This window comes from Schistocerca nitens, chromosome 1, assembly GCF_023898315.1.
Source record: "Schistocerca nitens isolate TAMUIC-IGC-003100 chromosome 1, iqSchNite1.1, whole genome shotgun sequence".
In the NCBI taxonomy this organism is placed as follows: Eukaryota; Metazoa; Arthropoda; class Insecta; order Orthoptera; family Acrididae; genus Schistocerca; species Schistocerca nitens.
The window spans coordinates 805,991,458-806,011,693 of NC_064614.1; positions in this window are offsets into that span (position 1 = coordinate 805,991,458).

Here is a 20,236-nt window from a genome sequence, read left to right on the forward strand (position 1 = left end):
AATAATTGCACTAAATTGTCAAACCCGTAGACAAGGCAACAAAAAATAAATAAATTTTGAAAAATACCATTAGAAGAATGCCAATTACCAAATCTACACATGCAATATAGACTACAATTACTAAACTACAAATTACTACAACAATACTACTGTCTACTATTTTTACAATCAGAAGAATTCCAAGGGACGATCCTGGCAGGGTCGCCACGTGCATGGGGGCTTATTTAAAATATAATGCAAATAATTTTAATTTTTTGTAGCTGTTTGTCCGATTACGAAGTCTCGTAAACGGTTGGCCCTGACTAGTATTATTACGCAATCTGACTGCATAGAACAACAACAAAGAATGAAATGGAAATTTTCATTAACACAATTAATTAATTAAGTCCCCAGCAACTATAAAACTTACGAAACCAAAGCACAAGTGTAACTGTTCTGTGTGTGGAAGTATGACTCAACATACGCATCTGGCACGGTTCTTCTTCAATAACACAAGAAATTTTAAATATCATTTATACTGAATTAATTAAAGAAAATAGAAATACCATAATTACTCAAGAAAACTAGAATTACACTCTAATACAAGAACACAAGCCAGATGCTTTGTTGACTGAACCTGTAATGACGCATTATTTAAGACACTGAAATAATGAAAAAAACACAGAATATTTTACCTTCATATATATTGACGAAAAGCACTCTGATCATTACAGTATTTCCATTTGAACCATCTGCTGTCTAGCCCATCAAACAACTGCATAAAACATGGAACAACATCTCGACAAACACTGCCCACTAGCACATCTCAACACACACTGACTACTACGAGTCCTGGACAGGCACTGTCCACTACGACATCTCAATAATCACTGCCAGTGGAGGCGGCGGAACAATACTCTCTACCGCGATCTCTGGCGCTGTGGCTCAGTGTAGCCACCTTTCACTGTTTCTTGTATCTATTTCACAAGCGCCATTTTTGCTGTTCTCTACACTTATAAGCTCACCTGACAAATACTTTGTCTCCTGCCGGTCGAAGGTAATGGTGCGTCCAGACTGCTTTACGAAATTATAAGTCATATTCACAGGATCTGAGAAGGTCCTAACTTAACTGCGTACCATTTGAATAAACTGAGATGTTAATACGGTTCTCACAAATGTTCATAAGTTTCAAACGCTTTAGTGAAAGACGATATACGTCCTACTGTAACTGTCTAAGATAACCAAACAAATTACTCCCAGTTCACTGTACACAATGAAGGCATAAAAAGAGTTCATTGTACCGTCGCAAATGACTAATACACCAGCACCCAGCTAGATCATGATTAAACATTCCTAACTAGAATTATCTCAAAATGTCACGCACCTTTAGTCTGATTCAGTTTAACAAAGGATGCTTCAGTGTTGAGTGAATATATCTATAGAATCGGCTTGTAGCTATGTTTCCTCCTACTTCGGTCTGGGATGAGCAAAGCGACACACATATATAATGCGTACGTCTATCCCACACACCTCTCTGTGTCCCTTCTTCCTCGCCTCATCTCTCTGTTTACTCATCCTCTCACCTCTATCTTCCCATCTCCTCCTCCCCACTCTCTCTGTCTCTTCATATCCTCCTCCCCCTCTCTGTCCATGTACTCCCCCTCCCTATCTCTCTGCCCATCTCCTGCTACCAAGCCTCCCCATATCCATCTCCTCCTCCTCCTCACTCTTCCTATCCATCTTTTGCTCCTCTCTCTGTATCCATCTTTTCCTCCATTTGTTTCTCTATCTACTGCATCCTCCCGCCTCTATCTGTCTATCTCCTCCCCCCAGTCACTCTGTTACTCTGTCTCTTCATCTCCTCCTGCAATACTAGTTGGAGGCGACTCCAACCTACCGAGTATAGACTGCGATGTCTATGGATTCACTGCACGGGGTGCAGATAGACAGTCATGCGAAACACATTTGAGCATATTTTCTGAAAACTGTTTTGAACTGCTCACATGCAGTGGAAATATCTTATACCTTGTAGCTACAAACAGTCCGAACCTTATTGGTACTGTCAGTATAGAAACGGCGATTAGCGATCATTGTGCCATCATAGCAACTATGATTACGGAATAATAAATCAGTCAAGAGGGCTACTGGGGTGTTTCTGCTAGATAGAGCAGATAAGCAGTTGTTAGCATCTCACTTAGACAGTGAATTGACATCACTTAGCTCCAGTAAGATGGATGTAGGGGAATTATGGTGAAAGTTTAAGTAGATTGTAGATCGTGGTCTGGTGAGTTATGTGCCTAGTAAGTGGTTAAAGGATGGGGAAGATCCACTATGGTTTAATAACGAAATTCTGAAGGTGCTGAGGTGGCAGAAGACGTTGCACTCTTGGTTCAAAAGAGAACGCACAAGTGACGACAAGCGAAGGTTAGTAGAGATTCGCGTGTCTGTAAAAAGATCTATGGGCGAAGCATACAACTACCACCGTCATACTTATCAAAACGTCTTGCAGGGAACCCGAGAAAATTCTGGTCTTATGTAAAATCGCTAAGAGAGTCTCAGGCTTCCACTCAATCCATTGTTGGCAAATCTGGTGTGCCAGTTGAAGATAGCGAAACGAAACCCGAAGTTTTAAATTTCACTGTCAAGAAATCGTTCGCTTATGAGAATCGTGCAAACATACCGTCATTTGACCATCGGACAGACTCCCGTATGGATAACGCAGTAATAAGAATCCCTGGCGTAGAGAAAGAATATCACAGGTCCGGATGGGATCCCAATTCGGTTTTACGAAGAGTGTTCTATTGTACTGGGCTGTTTCCTAGCCTGCATTTATTGTGAATCTCTGCCGGCCGCTGTGGTCGAGCGGTTCTAGGCGCTTCAGTCCGGAACAACGCGGCTGCTACGGTCGCAGGTTCGAATCCTGCCTCGGGCATGGATGTGTGTAATATCCTTAGGTTAGTTAGGTTTAGGTAGTTCTAAGTCTAGGGTACTGATGACCTCAGATGTTAAGTCCCCTAGTGCTTAGAGCCATATGAAACATTTTTGTGAATCTCTCTACCAGCAAAAAGTCCCAAGTGACTGGAAAAAAGTGCAGGTGACTCCGATGTATAAGGTGGGTAAAAGAATGGACCCGCAAATTTACAGACCAATATCCCTAACTTCAGTTTGCTACAGAATCCTTGAACATATTCTCAGTTCGTTGAGAATAAGGATATTATGTCCACGAATCAACAAGGTTCCAGAAAGCATCGCTCATGCGAAACTCAGCTTGTTCTTTTCTCACTTGATATACTGCGAAATATGGATTAAGGGCAACAGGCAAATTCCATATTTCTAGATTTCCAGAAAGCATTTGACATGATGTCCCGTTGCAGGCTGTTAACGAAGGTACGAGCGTATGGAATGCTTTCACAAATATGTGAATAGCTAGAAGACTTCTTAATTAACAGAACCTACTATGTTGTCTTCGATGGCGAGTATCATCCGGGACAAGGGTATTGTCAGAAGTGCCCCAAGGAAGCGTGATAGGGCCTCCATTGTTCTCTACGTAGGTAAATGATTTGGCGGACAGGATGGGCCTTAGTCTGCGGTTGTTTGCTAATGATGCTGTGTTGTACGGTGAGGTGTCGAAGTTCAGTGACTGTAGGCAGATACGAGACAACCCAGACAAAATTACTAGTTGGTGTGGTGAATCTCAGCTAGTACTAAAAGCGAAAAAATGTAAGTTAATGGGGATAAGTAGGAAGCAAAACCTATATGTTCAGATACATTAATACTAGTGTCCTACTTGACAATCTGGGCGTAACGTTGCAGAGCAATATGAAGTGGAACGAACATGTGAGAACTTTGGTGGGGGAGGCAAATGGTCGACATCTGTTTACTGTGAGAGTTTTAGGAAAGAGTGGTTCACCTGTAAAGGAGGCCGCATATAGGACGCCGGTGCGCCCTATTTTTGAGTACTGCTCGAGTGTTTGGAATCCGTAACAGGTCGGAGTGAAGGAAGACATCGAAGCAGCGTAGGGGTGGGATGCTGGATTTGTTACCGGTAGGTTCAAAGAAAACGTAAATTTTACGAAGACACTTTGGGAATTTAATGGCGATCCCTGGAGGGACGACGACGTTCTTTTCGAGAAACTCTACTGAGAAAATTTAGAGAACGGGCATCTGAAGCTGTCGTAGGACAGATGCATATAATTATGGGCTTGTATCGCTGACGTCAGTCTGTGTCAGAATTATGCAGAAGTGTTATGGTCATGTATTACGACGTAGTTGGAGAACGAAAATGTCCTCTATAAAAACCAACATGGATTCCGCAAACAGAGATCTCGCGAAACTCGTTCTCTCTGTTCTTCCATGAGATCTACAGCGCTGTAGACATCGGCGCTCAGGTTGATGGCGTATTCCTTGACTTCAGGAACGCGTTTGACGTAGTCAAAAATGGTTCAAATGGCTCTGAGCACTATGGGACTTAACTTCTGAGGTCATCAGTCCCCTAGAACTTAGAACTACTTAAACCTAACTAACCTAAGGACATCACACACATCCATGCCCGAGGCAGGATTCGAACCTGCGACCGTAGCGGTCGCGCGGTTCCAGACTGTAGCGCCTAGAACCTCTCGGCCACTCGGGCCGGCTTGACGTAGTACCCTACTAACGTTTATTGGGAAAAAAACACGAGCTTACCGAGTATCGGACCACATTTGCAACTGGATTCAATACCTAATTGTAGATAGTACTCAACACGTCATAGTAACGGAACAAAATCCACAGATGTATCGGTAGTTTCAACACGCTCCAAGGAAGTGTCAGGACCGTCAGAATGGTTTCACACATATGTGGTTCCATTCGATTCGGTTCGTTTATGGTTGCAACCGAAAACGAATGAACCACTTTCGCGCGTACGCGGTTCATATTAGGTTTGTATTTTCTTCTGCATATGTCTCAGTAGTGATCATGTTGAGAAGTAAAGTTGTTGGCGTATTGCCTCTCTATAGAAGAATAAAAAACGAGGAGGAGTATTAGAATTAATTGGGAACAACCTCTCATCACTTTACAGCAGGAATTTGGGGCATTCACCATCATTTTCCCGAAGCTACGAGAGCCTGAAGATTTCTTCAGGATGACAACGAAATCATTTGATAAATTACACGCGAAGTTCAGGAGCGTCTTCAACGCCTGTTTCGGACGTTGGCCGTAACTTGAAGGTAAGACAATACAATCAACAGGAGTATCTTTTTTATTTAGATTTTAATAAAAATTTGAAGGAACACAGATTTACAAATAATATGTCAGAGAAAATGCAAGGAAAAGTGAAATAAAATGATGTTCTACAAATTATGGAAAGCATATTCTGAGCTCTCATCGGAAGAAGAACTGTGGAGACGGTTCAGGTCAAGGTTGTGTGCGTCCTCGTAGAACTGGACAGTGGGCACATGTGACTCAATTGGTTTCTGGTGGGCTGAAGCAGTGTGCTACGGATTTCGTTGGCCCTACATATATTTATTAGGGGTCATCGGTGGGGTACTACATGGAGAGGCATATGGTGTATCGGATGTAAATGGAAGAAGATGCTTCAGCCGGATGATTTTATTTACAACTTTCAGTGCCGCCATTGGAAAATCAAGTGTGCCAGATTCATCTAAATCTTCAAGAGAAGGGAGTAATCCTTCGAAAAATGAGAGGTGCCGATCTGGTGTTTCCTTCAGGGCTGCAACCATTTCTAATTCAACAGAACACATTTCCTATATTTTAATGCAGGTTTTTTGAAAGGCCAGCTGCTGCATCATCATGTGATACACTTGGAACTAACTGGATAAGATTATCAGTATGTTCAACAGTAACATCTACATCACCATCACTATAACCAATATTTTGTGAGAGTGTGTCCTCTGTTTCTCTTTCGTGTAATATTTTGTCCAGGAACTGCAGTTGAAGAGCAAAAACGTAGACTTTTGCTTTTAACGCCCCTTCTCCCGATTTCGCCTTAGTTTGCATAACGAGTCTCTCACTTGCCTTCACTTCTTCTGAACGTGTTTACCTGAAAGAAAATATTTATTTCATTAATCACAAGAACTATTAACCTTTCATTTGTTGTTTTCTGTGACAACTTGTATTACAATATATTAATCAAGTGGTTTTGCTTTTCCGCTTTAGATATTTGTTGAGAGTTTGTACTGTCTCAGACGTGCATTACGCTATCTCCTCGGGATTTCGACCACAAGCAGTATCGTCAGAGAGGTTTCTTGAGCAATCTCCAGGTTATTAGGATTGGAATTCATTCGTGCTCCAGATAAGAAGAAATGGAAATCAACTGCCCAGAAATTTGAAACTATCGCTAATTTCCCGAAGTACTTGGGCGCCGTTGATGGGAAACATATAAGGATCGCCCATCGTCTAAACTCGATGCGTATCACTTACAAAGGATATTCGTCTTATAGTTCTGATGGCAGCAGTTGATGCAGAATACCGATTTGTTTACGCTAATGTTGGCGTGTATAGGAAAGACTGCGATTCTGTCAACTGTGAAGATCTATCATTAACGGCAACATGGATCTACCTGAGGTCAAGTGTCTTCCAGGCACACAGAACCCAAAAATTCCTTACTACCTCAATGGAGATGATGCTTTTGGCTTACATAAGCATCTCGTCCAACCGTACAGTGGACACAGTTTAACAGTGAAGACAAGGATCTACAACTATCGGCAGTGCAGAGCTCGCAGGTACATGGAATGTACTTTTAGAATACTTAGCAACAAATGGAGAATCTTCCATCGCGCAATTAACTTGGATCCCGACTGTGTAGTTTTGCACAATTTCGTACAATACGGATATGGTTTTGAAATGGAAAACACGTTGTCCACCTCGGGTTTTGAAGATGTTACCTCGGTTGAAATGAGGAGAAATCAGACCAAAAATGTAAGAGAAGTGTTGAAAGATTACTTCATGACTGAAGTGGGTTCAGTGAAATGCCAATTTGTCCAAAATTCAGTTTCTTATCACAAATAAGAAATCGATGTGTATTTTAAATAAACGCCATTGGTTATTTCTTGATTTTCAAATTATTTCCTCAAAATTACGGTGAGTTTACCAGTGTCCTAATGTGCTACGTCTTTTACTCGACAAAAATGAATTTTTCAATACTTACCCAATTCCATTTCTTTAGTGGCGTCAGATTCATCAAAGTTGTCGAAAATTTCAACACAGACGTCTATTCATGCTTCCTGCGTCTTAAATTTATCCTTAAAATTTTCGCAAGTTTTGTCCCACAGCACTGGTTTAGATAGCACTGCAGAAATCGGCCGATCCACATAAACATCTGGTAAATCACTCTTTTTTCGGAAAAACTGCGATAATTTAAAATAACAATAATAATAATAATGAGGTAATTGTTAAACAGGTCACACGGTATCGGGTTAAAGCAGAAACAGAACAGTGCTTATGTGAACGCCTTGATTGCTTTCTGTTCTCTGGATACAAATTCGCACCTGATAGAAACCTGTTGGAATCTGTTCGTGTGGAGGGAGCATTCGGCGGTCTACTATTTTTATTAGGTACCGAATAGAAACTGAAGAACAGTTTCACACTTGTCGGCAGCGACTGAATAAGAACCGAAAACGAACCGAATGGAACGTGTGAAACAGGCCTCACTGTTTTCAATATACAGTCAGTTCTACAAGAAAGTGTACCCCATCATGTGTATAAAATAAAAAGACACTATTATAAATACATGTTTACATGAAAATACATGTTATTACTAATTGCACAATTACCTAATAGTTAATCCAATCGTCTCCATTATCGATTATAGCTTGGCACCTTTCCCTCTCTCCGGTAAATCATCCATGTTTCCAACTTCTAAATATCGTTTGACCCACCTCGCAACCAATGTCTTTGACTTTGTAAGAATTTCAGCAGCATCTCTATATGAAAGTTTTGGATCCTTCGGATGATTTAGAAGGAACACTGCCTTGTGAAGCCTCAGGTATTTTGTAGTCGTTTTAAACTGCAACCGACAAAACAAAACATTCAGCTCTCATACTGTTTATCTATACACTGTACAAAAGCGGATTGATTACAGATTCGAGACCACTATCACAGATGTCGCTGCGGACGTTACATTTAAAATTATGGAGAACACTTTCTTGTGGAACTGACTGTATATAAATAATCAAGCAGAAAACGTCGCAAGTCCATATGATTGCTGGACTCGCATTCGGGAGGACTACGGTTCAATCCCGCGTCCGGCCATCCTGATTTAGGTTTTCCGTGATTTCCCTCAATCGCTCCAGGCAAATGCCGGGATGGTACCTTTGAAAGGGCACGGCCGACTTCCTTCCCCGTCCTTCCCTAATCCGATGAGACCGATGACCTCGCTGTCTGGTCTCCTCCCCCAACCAACCAACCAACCATATGATTGTTCGCAGATGATGCAGTTATCTATAAGAAAGTAGACACGCCAGAAGACTGTAGCAATTTGCACGAGGACCTGCAAGGAATTGATGAATGGTACAGGGACTACAATATATAGCGCATACTAAGGAGAAGAAATCCACTACAGTGCAACTACACTATTGTAGATAAATCACTGGAAACAATATCTACCGTAAAATATTTAGGAGTAACCATTCCGATGACAGATTCATCGGAAGAGAAATGTAATTCATCCACGTAAGAAGTGGCTTACAAAACGCATGTTCGACGTATTTTTGAGTATTAGTCATCAGTCTGGGACTCTTACAAGGGAAGATTAATGCAAGAGATAGAGAAGATACAATCAAAAGCGCTGCATTTTGTAATGGGTTTAGTAGCCGCGAGAGCGTTACAGAGATGGTGAAGAAACTCCAGTTGCAGACGCTACAAGAGAGGCGTTGTGCATCCTGGACAGGGTTACAACTGAAATTCCGAGAGTCGGACAACAAAATACTTCCTTCCACATACACCTCGCGAAATGACCTCAACGAGAGAATTCCTGAAACTAGATCAAAGACAATGGCCTACCAACAATCACTCTTCTTATGCGCCATTCGCGATTGGAACAGGGAAGGCGTGATCAGTTAGTGGTACCAGAAGTAAACTCCGCCATAGAGCGTCATGTAGCTTTATATATAGATGCACATCAAACAAAAAAAAAAGGAAAATTAAAATGGAAAAGTTACTAAAATCGTTTAGTCACGAGAACTCTTTCCCTGCATTAACTAATCAAAATTGGTTTTGGAATACATTGCGGCATAAAGATAAACGAATAATTAGTTAGTTTTAATCAGCACATGATGCTGTGCTTAGTGCCTCTGTACGCTCGTAAACGAAAGCAGACATACCTCGCGAAATTAAGGATCATAGAAATGTTATATGTAACTGAATTTGAAATTGTTTAAATTTGTTTGTACGTTTAATGAAGGTACTCTTTGCTCTCAATACTGAAAGCTAAGACACAATATTGAAGCCTAAGACCAGCATTAAGTAATGACAATTCAGGCCTATTGCACACAGTACCATTATCGCCAAATTTGGCACAGAGAAAAATCAAGGTATTAACAACTTTAATTCCGACGACCTCCATCGATTGCGTACTAGAGAGAAGAGAAGCCAAAAAAGTGTGAAAACACTGTTCTAGGACTGAGGATAGAACTGCACTGGCATAAAAATGGAAGATGGCCCACCTTATTTAATTAAACGTAAGCACAAACAACAATTTCAAATTTTATTTAATTCCGTTTACAAGACACCTATGATTTAGGAGAAAAATTAGTTTTGTGTCAAAAATACAGCTTAATGTTTAAAATGCATCTGCAATCTCTAGAAAGTCATAAGAAGATATAATTTCAATGGTATGTCAAAGGAAAAGGTGTGCTTGAAGACGCTACAGTGACGCAATCGACTTGACGAACTATGTTTAAACGAATGAACACGTGGCATGGAACCTTCGTAAGAGAACCATAACTTGTATTCCTAGTTTCCTGTAATTACAAAATTTATGAAATTCATGCTCCGCCAACACAAACTGCCTCAGACAAACCTTGATGAACAGTCTGCATGACAGATTTGCAAGATCAGATTGTCCTGAATATTACTGCAGAGTCGAAGATCACCATATTGATTAAATATGTTCGAGAATTTATGTTACGCAGCCGCAGGAAGGCGCAGTCTATTTGACGCCATTGTTCGCGTGCCACGGATTGGCGGAACTCAGATGTTTGTTGGTAGCTTACCTTCTGATTGCAGTCGTTGATTGGTGTTCTCACTGCATTTCACGGTTTTCGGAAGATTTTGCTGACTCAGGACGGATACATTCATGTTGCTCAGCGGTTGCCTCGTCTCAGACTAATGCTAGGCAACGGCGTGGGCCGCTGCAGGGATCCCTCCATTGTCGTGAACAACGTCACATAATGCTAAATCTTTTACGCAAAAAGGATACGAGGAAAATAAGCATCTTACAATTAAGGAAAGTACCCAGCGATAATGGTAGGGCCGTAATTAGGTTGGAACGACCGGGCCAATGCTCCCGAGGATAATGTGCCTCCACACTTAAAAAGAAAACTGAGCAAAAATTGAAATGGCAAGGAAAAGTGCAAAATTTTTAAAATCGACCTGTCGGGAGGAGTCTTTTGCGATGTTGCAACACTGATGGATTGTTTTGGAAATCGTACTTAATGATACTCGAATCATTTGCCTCCTTTACCCAGGTCAAAGATCAATCTGCAGTGGCCACCGCGAGGCGCTCCTCTGCAGCGTCCGAGCCTTCACACAGCGCTGCGCGGCGCGGCGCTACTGGAATGAGAAGCGGCTCCTTTGTCGTCACTTTGATCTGCCGCTGAAGACGCTTCGCCGTTTTTCGATTCCGTCAGGGAAGACTGATGAGGATGATGCCTGTATTTTACTTCTCTTAGTGAGTAACGATACCAAAAAGAGGTAATTCAAAACGAAATCCTGGATGCCACTACTTCTCGAAGGAAGAATAGTTATACAGGTTTACTGAAAGGGCAGTCAGTTTACCCAACTGTGGCGTGGGTGCAAATGGTAAGCATATACGTATCATTAGCGCAGCTAACTGTAGGTCGCTTCACTGGAACAATAAAAACATTTTCTCGATATTTTTGCTGGCCATATGTGATTCCCACCACAGACTTATGTTCACTGACTTTGGAGCAGATAGAAGATCGCCAGATTGATCTTTGTTCAAGAATTGATTGCTTCAGAAGTAGTCAATTTACAGTGGTTACTTTCTTCTTGTAGTCGTTGGCGACTAAGGTTTCATGTCGACTACATCTGCATGGCATACGAAATAGGGTAAGAACCATCGACCTACACACCCTTCGAAAAGGTAAATAAAACTTCCTATGACTTGGGAAACTTCACGATCAATACATTGAGTGGTAAAGGAAAACGTCTAAATCTTGATATGGGACCGTTACAGCTTTCAGGACCATTGCATAAAGATCCCCACCAGAACAACAGGTGTTTTCAACATCGTACTATGTTTCAGTTTCTATATATGGACCAGTTAATGATTTCTGGCTGCTGCCTATTGCCGATCTCGCTGATTGTTTGCTTCGCAAAGTAATATTGTATGGTGTGCGGGTAATCGGGACTGCAAGCACTTATCAGAAAATATTAAAGAACACAGTTTCTCGAGCATGGGCTGTGTACGCACTTTGGAAAAAGAATGATACTATTGACAAGGAAGTTGACAATCAAATTCGTCAAGAACCGTCTTTTTGGAAAATGGTTCTTACAAGGGTATTCGATTTCATACTTACTCCAACAAAAAATTCAATGTCTTTCAGAGGACATCGAGAGAACTTAAGTCAGGAGGAACGATGCCACGGCAATTTTCTGTCCATTGTAGAGCTTGCCGCCCGTTATGATCACATTTTGCGGCAAGTTTTGTGTATGCCGAAAGGTTCATTTTCACTTCTAAGAAATTTTTTTAGCATATTGTTTTCTGTTTATTTTCTTCAATTGCTTTTCTTCGAAAACGTTTTTAAATTCTCGCCTTTTTGTTTTTAGGATATACAAGGTATCTGAGTCCAACAGTTCAAAATGAAATGATTGAGTGATTAGGGAACAAACTTGAACCTAAGCAGCTAGAACATTATAATGAACGCAACACAGCATTTATCGAAGGTAGTCAGCTAAGCACTGTTCTGAGATATGCAGTAATAAGCAGATCGGAATATGGACAGCCAGTTGATGTAGAAGTAAAAGAATTATTTCTAGGCTTTTATGTAATCATTAAACATGGCGCAGCAGATTTAGTCAAGCAGGTGACTAAATTATTTTTTATTGACAAAAATATTGTAGGTCAAGGTTATGATGAGGCCAGTGTGGTGAGTGGTGTTTATAATGGTGTATAAGTACAGATTAAGAATACTCAGCCAAATCCGGAGTAAGTACGTTGCGCCTGTCATAGTTTGAATTTAGAGATAAATGATGTCGTTAGCAATTGTGTGGAAGTACAGATTTTTTCGCAACAGTGCAAGATTTAAACAATTTCTTAGGAAACAGCATTAAGCGTTGGGATCTAGAGTCGAAATTCACTGGCAAATCAGATACCACATTACTAAAATTATATCCGACTGGACAGTCTAGTGGAGTTAACACGATATCTCCAATAAAACTTATATATATATATATATATATATATATATATATATATATATATATATATAAATGAAGGCATTATCAGAAACAGTACTGAAGAGTTCCAAAGGTGAGCGTAGTGAAGCATAGAGTATTAAAGCAAAAATACTTAATTCCGAGGTCGTATTCCTTTGTAAATTCATGCACCAAATATTGAGTGACACCAATTCTGCGACCAAAATTTTACAATAACGTGATACCGCTTTGGGCGAGCCAAGCAGAGATTTAGCAGATGTTAAAACAAAATATTGACATTTTATAGAAACTATTTCGAATGATTCAAGTGCAAGGACAGTAAAAATGCTAAAAAATATGACGTAGAACCAGCTATCACGAAAAGAGCAAAAGGAAATTTTAAAAAAATTGAAGAGCCAGCTTTTGACCACGGATTTCGTAACAGGGAAGAAATACTTAAAGCTGATATTTTCAAAAATTTGCTGGACACAATAACAGCTCAGTTTAACACACAGTTTACTGTCATGAGTGCAGTCTGTCAAATATTTAATTTCACACCATTATTTTTGCTTTATCACAAAAATGTGATAAAGTCCAGAGTACACATTTTGATATAATATGCCCTAATTTTGCACTTCAGTTTATTGATACGTATCACCTTGTTCTACCGGAATTGACTCCGACATGGACTGCTCACCGATAATGCAAGGAAATTATAACTAAATATGCAGTGCTAGAATGCGACATTACGGAAGTGTTTACCGCAGTTTTATCATTTTATACAATACCTGCCACGTCTGCAACAGCCGAAAGATCTGTCAGCAAATTGCCGGTCTCTGTGGCCGAACGGTTCTAGGCGCTTCAGTCCGGAATCGCGCTGCTGCTACGGTCGCAGGTTCGAATCCTGCCTCGGGCATGGATGTGTGTTATGTCCTTAGGTTAGATAAGTTTAAGTACTTCTAAATCTAGGGGACTGATGACCTCGGATGGTAAGTCCCATAGTGCTTAGAGCCATTTGTGCCATTTTTTCAGCAAATTAAAAATAATCAAAATTTCTTTAATACATAGTAGGGGTCAAGCTCGACTCTGACATTTGGGACTCATAGCAGTCGAAAACAGGGCCACATGAAGTCTGGATTTAACGGTACTGATTGATGATTTGGAAAAACTAAAGCCAGAAAAAGTATGTGAAATGAACTGTTAAAATAAAATTGATACTTCGTTTTATTATCTATCTATATTACTAACTATGAACTACTACAGCCATGAAAACATGGTCCTGCCTCCGACGCTTGCGACAGTGACCGGTCGGAAATCGTATTTCTAAGCGAAATCGGCCTGATCGGTACGGCGCACTGAGCACGAAGCGCAGTAGTTTAGCCACAGTGAGTTGCCGGCACTGACCACAGACCGACTCCCCGCACCTCTGTGCCACTGCGGGCTCGTAAATTCTCACTTCACTGTTCCCAGTGTACTTCGCGGTTAATGGCCTCGTTTCGGTGGCTGAGTAACACATCTTCATTGCTTATTTTTTACTGGTGTCTGCCCGCGACTTCGTTCGCCTCGTATGGACCAAGATTGAAAATTATCCGACGGGATCCTTTTATCGGTACGAAAGAATCCTATGTCGTACCCTGGTCGAACTCTAGCCGTGTGCAGAATTTCATCCAAATCCAGCCACTACTTTTTGCGTGAAAACATAACAAACAAACTTCCGCATTTGTAATATTAGTTGGAAGTATTATTAAATATTGTCTGCAGCATTGCAGACAATGATTTTTTTAGTAGTAAATAGGTTTGCCATATTGTGCCATGCAGTGGGCGGTAAGGTGCAGATGATGAACTAGTTTTGCATCTGTAATGTACACTACTGGCCATTAAAATTGCTACACCACGAAGATTACGTGCTACAGACGCGAGATTTAACCGACAGGAAGAAGATGCTGTGATATGCAAATGATTAGCTTTTTACAGCATTCACACAAGGTTGGCGCCGGTGGCGACACCTACAACGTGCTGACATGAAAGTTTCCAACCGATTTCACATACACAAGCAGCAGCTCACCGGCTTTGCCTGGTGAAACGTTGTTGTGATGCGTCGTGTAAGGAGGAGAAATGCGTATCATCACGTTTCCGACTTTGATAAAGGTCGGATTGTAGCCTATCGCGATTGCGGTTTATCATATCGCGACATTGCTGCTCGCGTTGGTCGAGATCCAATGGCTGTTAACAGAATATGGAATCGGTGGGTTCAGGAGGGTAATACGGAACGCCGTGCTGGATCCCAACGGCCTCGTATCACTAGCAGTCGCGATGACAGGCATCTTATCCGCATGGCTGTAACGGATCGTGCAGCCACGTCTCGATCCCTGACTCAACATATGGGGACGTTTGCAAGGCAATAACCACCTGCACGAACAGTTCGAAGACTTTTGCAGCAGCATGGACTATCAGCTCGGAGACCATGGCTGCGCTTACCCTTGACGCTGCATCACAGACAGGATCGCCTGCGATGGTGTACTCAACGACGAACCTGGGTGCACGAATGGCAAAACGTCCTTTTTTCGGATGAATCCAGTTTCTGTTTACAGCATCATGATGGTCGCATCCGTGTTTGGCGACATCGCAGTGAACGCACATTGGAAGCGTGTATTCGTCATCGCCATACTGACGTATCACCCGGCGTGATGGTAAGGGGTGCCATTGGTTGCACGTCTCGGTCACCTCTTGTTCGCATTAACGGCATTTTGAACAGTGGACGTTACATGTCAGATGTGTTACTATCCGTGGCTCTACCCTTCATTCGATCCCTGCGAAACCCTACATTTCAGCAGAATAATGCACGACCGCATGTTGCCGGTCCTGTACGGGCCTTTCCGGATACAGAAAAAGTTCGACTGCTGCCCTGGCCAGCACATTCTCCAGATCTCTCACCAATTGAAAACGTCTGGTCAATGGATTGCCGAGCAACTGGCTCGTCACAATACACCAGTCGCTACTCTTGACGAACTGTGGTATCGTGTTGAAGCTGCATGGGCAGCTGTACCTGTACACGTCATCCAAGCTCTGTTTGACTCAATGCCCAGGCGTATCAAGGCCGTTATTACGGCCAGAGGTGGTTGTTCTGGGTACTGATTTCTCGGGATATATGCACCCAAATTGCGTGAAAATGTAATCACATGTCAGTTCTAGTATAATAAATTTGTCCAATGAATACCCGTTTATCATCTGCATTTCTTCTTGATGTAGCAATTTTAATGGTCTGTAGTGTATTTATCTTAGTTTAATAGGGACCCCAATTTCATTTTTGCCCTGGGGTCTTCGGTTACGTAGCTATGGCACGGAATGTGTGTATGTGTGGTTTCAATGGGCACCTTCAGACCTGCAGTGCCACCGCGCTTCTCTGGCGCTCAGTGGCGGACTACCGCCAGCGGTCGCGTAGAAGCGTCACCGTTGGCGGAACACCGCTTCCAACAGCAGGCTTCACACGGCGCCGGTCGGTGGCGCTGTTGAACAGCCAAACAGCGGTTAACGCGTCGTGTTAACAGTCAGCTCGCAACGTTTTGCGATTGCTGCTCACTGTTATTTGGCAGTACGGTCTTGGAGGTTATAGTGTTGGCTAGAGATGGAAGTCAATACAGAAGATTTCATCTGTGAAGTTGGAAAACATCCATCGCTATGCGACATGGAGTGTGAGGAATTTTCAGATAAACTGCAGGAAATTGAAGGTTTCTCCGGACGTCGGAGGGAAACGTCCGAGCCGGCCGAAGTGGCCGTGCGGTTAAAGGCGCTGCAGTCTGGAACCGCAAGACCGCTACGGTCGCAGGTTCGAATCCTGCCTCGGGCATGGATGTTTGTGATGTCCTTAGGTTAGTTAGGTTTAACTAGTTCTAAGTTCTAGGGGACTAATGACCTCAGCAGTTGAGTCCCATAGTGCTCAGAGCCATTTTTGAAACGTCCGAAACAGTTCAGTACATATTGTATTCAATGTATCTTGGCCTTGAAGACGCTCCTGAACTTCGCCTTCAATTTACCGAATGATTTCGTTGTCGTCCTGAAGCAATTAAAAAATTTATCTTCTGGATCTCGTAAAAAATGGTGCAAATGGCTCTAAGCACTATGGGACTTAACATCTGAGGTCATCAGTCCCCTACACTCTGAACTACTTAAACCTAACTAACCTAAGGACATCACACACTTCCATGTCCGAGGCAGGATTCGAAACTGCGACCGTAGCAGCAGCGCGGTTCCGGACTCTGGCTCTCGTAGCTTCAGGAAAATGGTGGTGAATGTCCTAAATTCCTGCCATAAAGTGATGAGAGGTTGTTCCCAATTAATTCAAATACTACTCCTTCGTTTTTTATTCTTCTATAGAGAAACAGTACGGCAACCGCTTGACTTCTCATCGTGATCACTACTGAGACGTATGCGGAAGATAATACAAAATCTAATATGAACCGTGTAAGCGTGAAAGTGTTTCATTCGTTTTCGGTTGCAACCAATAACGAACCGAATCGAATGGAACCGCATATTTGTGAGACAGTTCTGACCGTCCTATGACAAATCCTTGGGGCGTGTTGAAACTACCGTTACATCTGTAGATTTTCTTCCGTTAATATGACGTGTTGACTATTATCTACAATTAGATATTGAATCCAGTCGCAAATGTGGTCCGATACTCGGTAAGCTCTTGTTTTTTTTTCCAATAAACGTTAGTAGGGGACTATGTCAAACGCGTTCCTGAAGTCAAGGAATACGCCATCAACCTGAGCGCCGATGTCTACAGCGCTGTGGATCTCATGGAAGAACAGAGTGAAACGAGTTTCGCAAGATCTCTGTTTGCGGAATCCATGTTGGTTTTTATAGAGGACATTTTCGTTCTACGAATACATCATAATACATAATCATAAAACTTTTCCATAATTCTGCCACAGTTTGATCTCAGCGATACAAGCCCATAATTATAAGCATCTGTCCTACGACCCTTCTTGAAAACGGGAATGACCAGCGCTTCTTTCCAATCCCCAGGTATCCTTCGTTGCTCCAGCAACCTACGATAAACTGCTACTAGAAGAGGAGCAAGTTCTTTCTCATGATGTCTGTAGAACGTTACAGGTATATCATCCGGTCAAGAAACCTCTCCACAACTAAGCGACTGTAGTCACTTTTATATTCCGCCACCACTTACCTCAATATCTGCCATATCTGCGTTCGTACGATGAATGAAATGTGGGACCGTATTACGATCATCACGGTGAAATTATTTCGGAAGACCGAATTCAGCATTTCGACCTTCTCTCTCTATCTTCCTTTTCTGTGCCAGTAAAGTTACTGAGTGACTGAGTAGATGACATCGAACCGCTTGCTGACTTTACGTAAGGCCGAAACGTCTCAGGGTTTAGTCATAATGGATGCCAACATTTTTTCTTCGAAGTCATTAAACGCTTCTGTCATTGCTCTCCTTACGATCATTTTCGCTTCGTTCAGCTTTTGTTTGTCATCTAAGTTTTATCTTCTCGTAAATCCGTGCTGAAGCCATCTTTGTTTACGTAGAAGTTTTCTAACACGGTTCTTCAAGGGATGAGGCTTTCTTATTCCTTAAGACTTTGCTCGAAACATACTTGTCTAAGGCATATTGAACGATACTCTTCAATTATTTCATTTTGTGCTCCCGTTCTTCGTCCTCAGCACTGAACATTTGATACTGACTACTCAGATACTCGGCAATTAGCGTCCTTTATTCTTGCTAAGCAAAAATTTTTTTCCTACTTTCTTTAACAGTTCTCTTTCCGCCCGTTATCAGATGCTGTCACTGTCTTATGACCGCTGGTGCCCACCTCTACGTACAAGACGTTCAGGTCCGTTTGTTGCTAGGAAATCTATGACGTTGCTTTCACGAGTTGGTTCTCTATCTGCTCGAAATAATGTTCTAAGAAGAGCAGAGGTTGAAAATACCGCTTTCAGTTGTAAATTACTTTATTTTCACACGACCGTTTTCGGAAATAAACTAATTTACAACTGAAGCGGTATTTTCAACCTCTGCTATAATGCTCAGTTGCGGATGTTCTTCCAACAGGATTGTTTCCTCTAAGAAGACATATAAAATAACAGCACACGAATCCCTGTCTCTGGCACCAGTTGTAATCGCATGATTCTCCCATTCTTAACCTGGCAAGCTGATGTCTCCCTCTACTATAGTATCATGATCAGGAACCTTATTTACAATATTCTGAAGCGCTCAGCCACGACAGCTCGTGACGCAGGGGATCTTTAAAAGCAGGACTATGATTGAGAAAGGACCACCAGGGCAACGAAGGTCGCGGAATTTGGCACAGCCAGGTCTTGGGGTGAAACTTTCAAGACTGGAAAGCGGGAGGTGCAGGGAAGTCTGTGAGGCAACATGAGATGACTGTGATGAAAGACATCTGGGAACGGTGGACGGCGGCCAGATTGGTGTGGATCCGGCCAGTTTCCCAAGTGAGGCAGAATGTGTGCCACGGCTGCGCCTGACAAAAAGAAGGCAACAACATGCAAAGGGCGACATTCACACCAACAAGAGAGGAGGCTCGGGAGAGGTAGTGGAGCTCTAAGGATGTGGCCTGAACATTGGCAAGAGGCCAAATCAAAAGCAACATGTCCGGAGGTGACAGGGCATGGGCAGTACAGTCGACTGAGGACGGAGTATCGTCACTATCAGACTCAGAATGAGAAGTCACAAGAGGACGAGGATGAAAGACACAGCAAGCTTAAGGGTGGAGCTGATGGAAGATAGCATTGAGTGCTCCAGCTGTGCGTGGGCCGGCTCCATGTATCTGAGAGGCAAGGAGGGCACTAGTGGCGCTAGAACTCTAAGAGGTGTCGGGGCTGACAGCGGGGGCGCCAGCAGTGCAGGAACGTGAAGAGGCGGTACCAGGGCTGGTAGTGCTGGAGAGAGAGGAGCCGGGGTGGGTGGCGCTGGGGCAGGTGCCGTCGGGGCTGGATCAGAGATGGAAGTGCTGGAAGCGAGTGTGCTAGAGGGAGAGGGGCCAGAGGCCGAGGGGCTGGAGGTGGGCAGGAGAGAAACATTGCGAAAAGCAGAAACCTGAAGAAGTCAGACCAGTGCAAAAACGAAGTACTGTCATAGCAAGTCCGTATCTGTTATGCTATCAGTGTATTGGTTCTGACTGGCAGCGCTGCATTCTGGCCAATAGGTCTCGATGGGCATCGATGCCGAACTCGCGTATTGCAGCTGGAACTCGCACGCTCCCAGAATGACTGGTGATCTGCTGGGTAGTGTCTTATAAAGCCATCCCACGAAGGAGTACTGGGAAGTCATTTTTGTATCACGTGGTCCGCGGAAGTCACAGTGTTTCTGCGGCACCTCCAGATACTGCAGCTTGTGTCGCAGGCAAGATGAGGTGCAGCTGGGTTACGCGCACCTTGAAAGGGCAGTAACCTACAGCACTCTGTTGCGTGGCCCGTTCGTACGGTGCCTGCCAAGATGCTACATGCCTCTTTCCTTCGGAGGAGATAGCAGAGCCATCTTGCTGTGTAATTGGCGACTGTGATGTAGATAGCAGCCGAGGATTCAGCAATTGTGTAGTTAATCTGTGAAGGAGGCACTGAACAGAACACCCGTGCGACCCATTCTTGAGTACTCCTCGAGCATTGCCATCACAGCCTA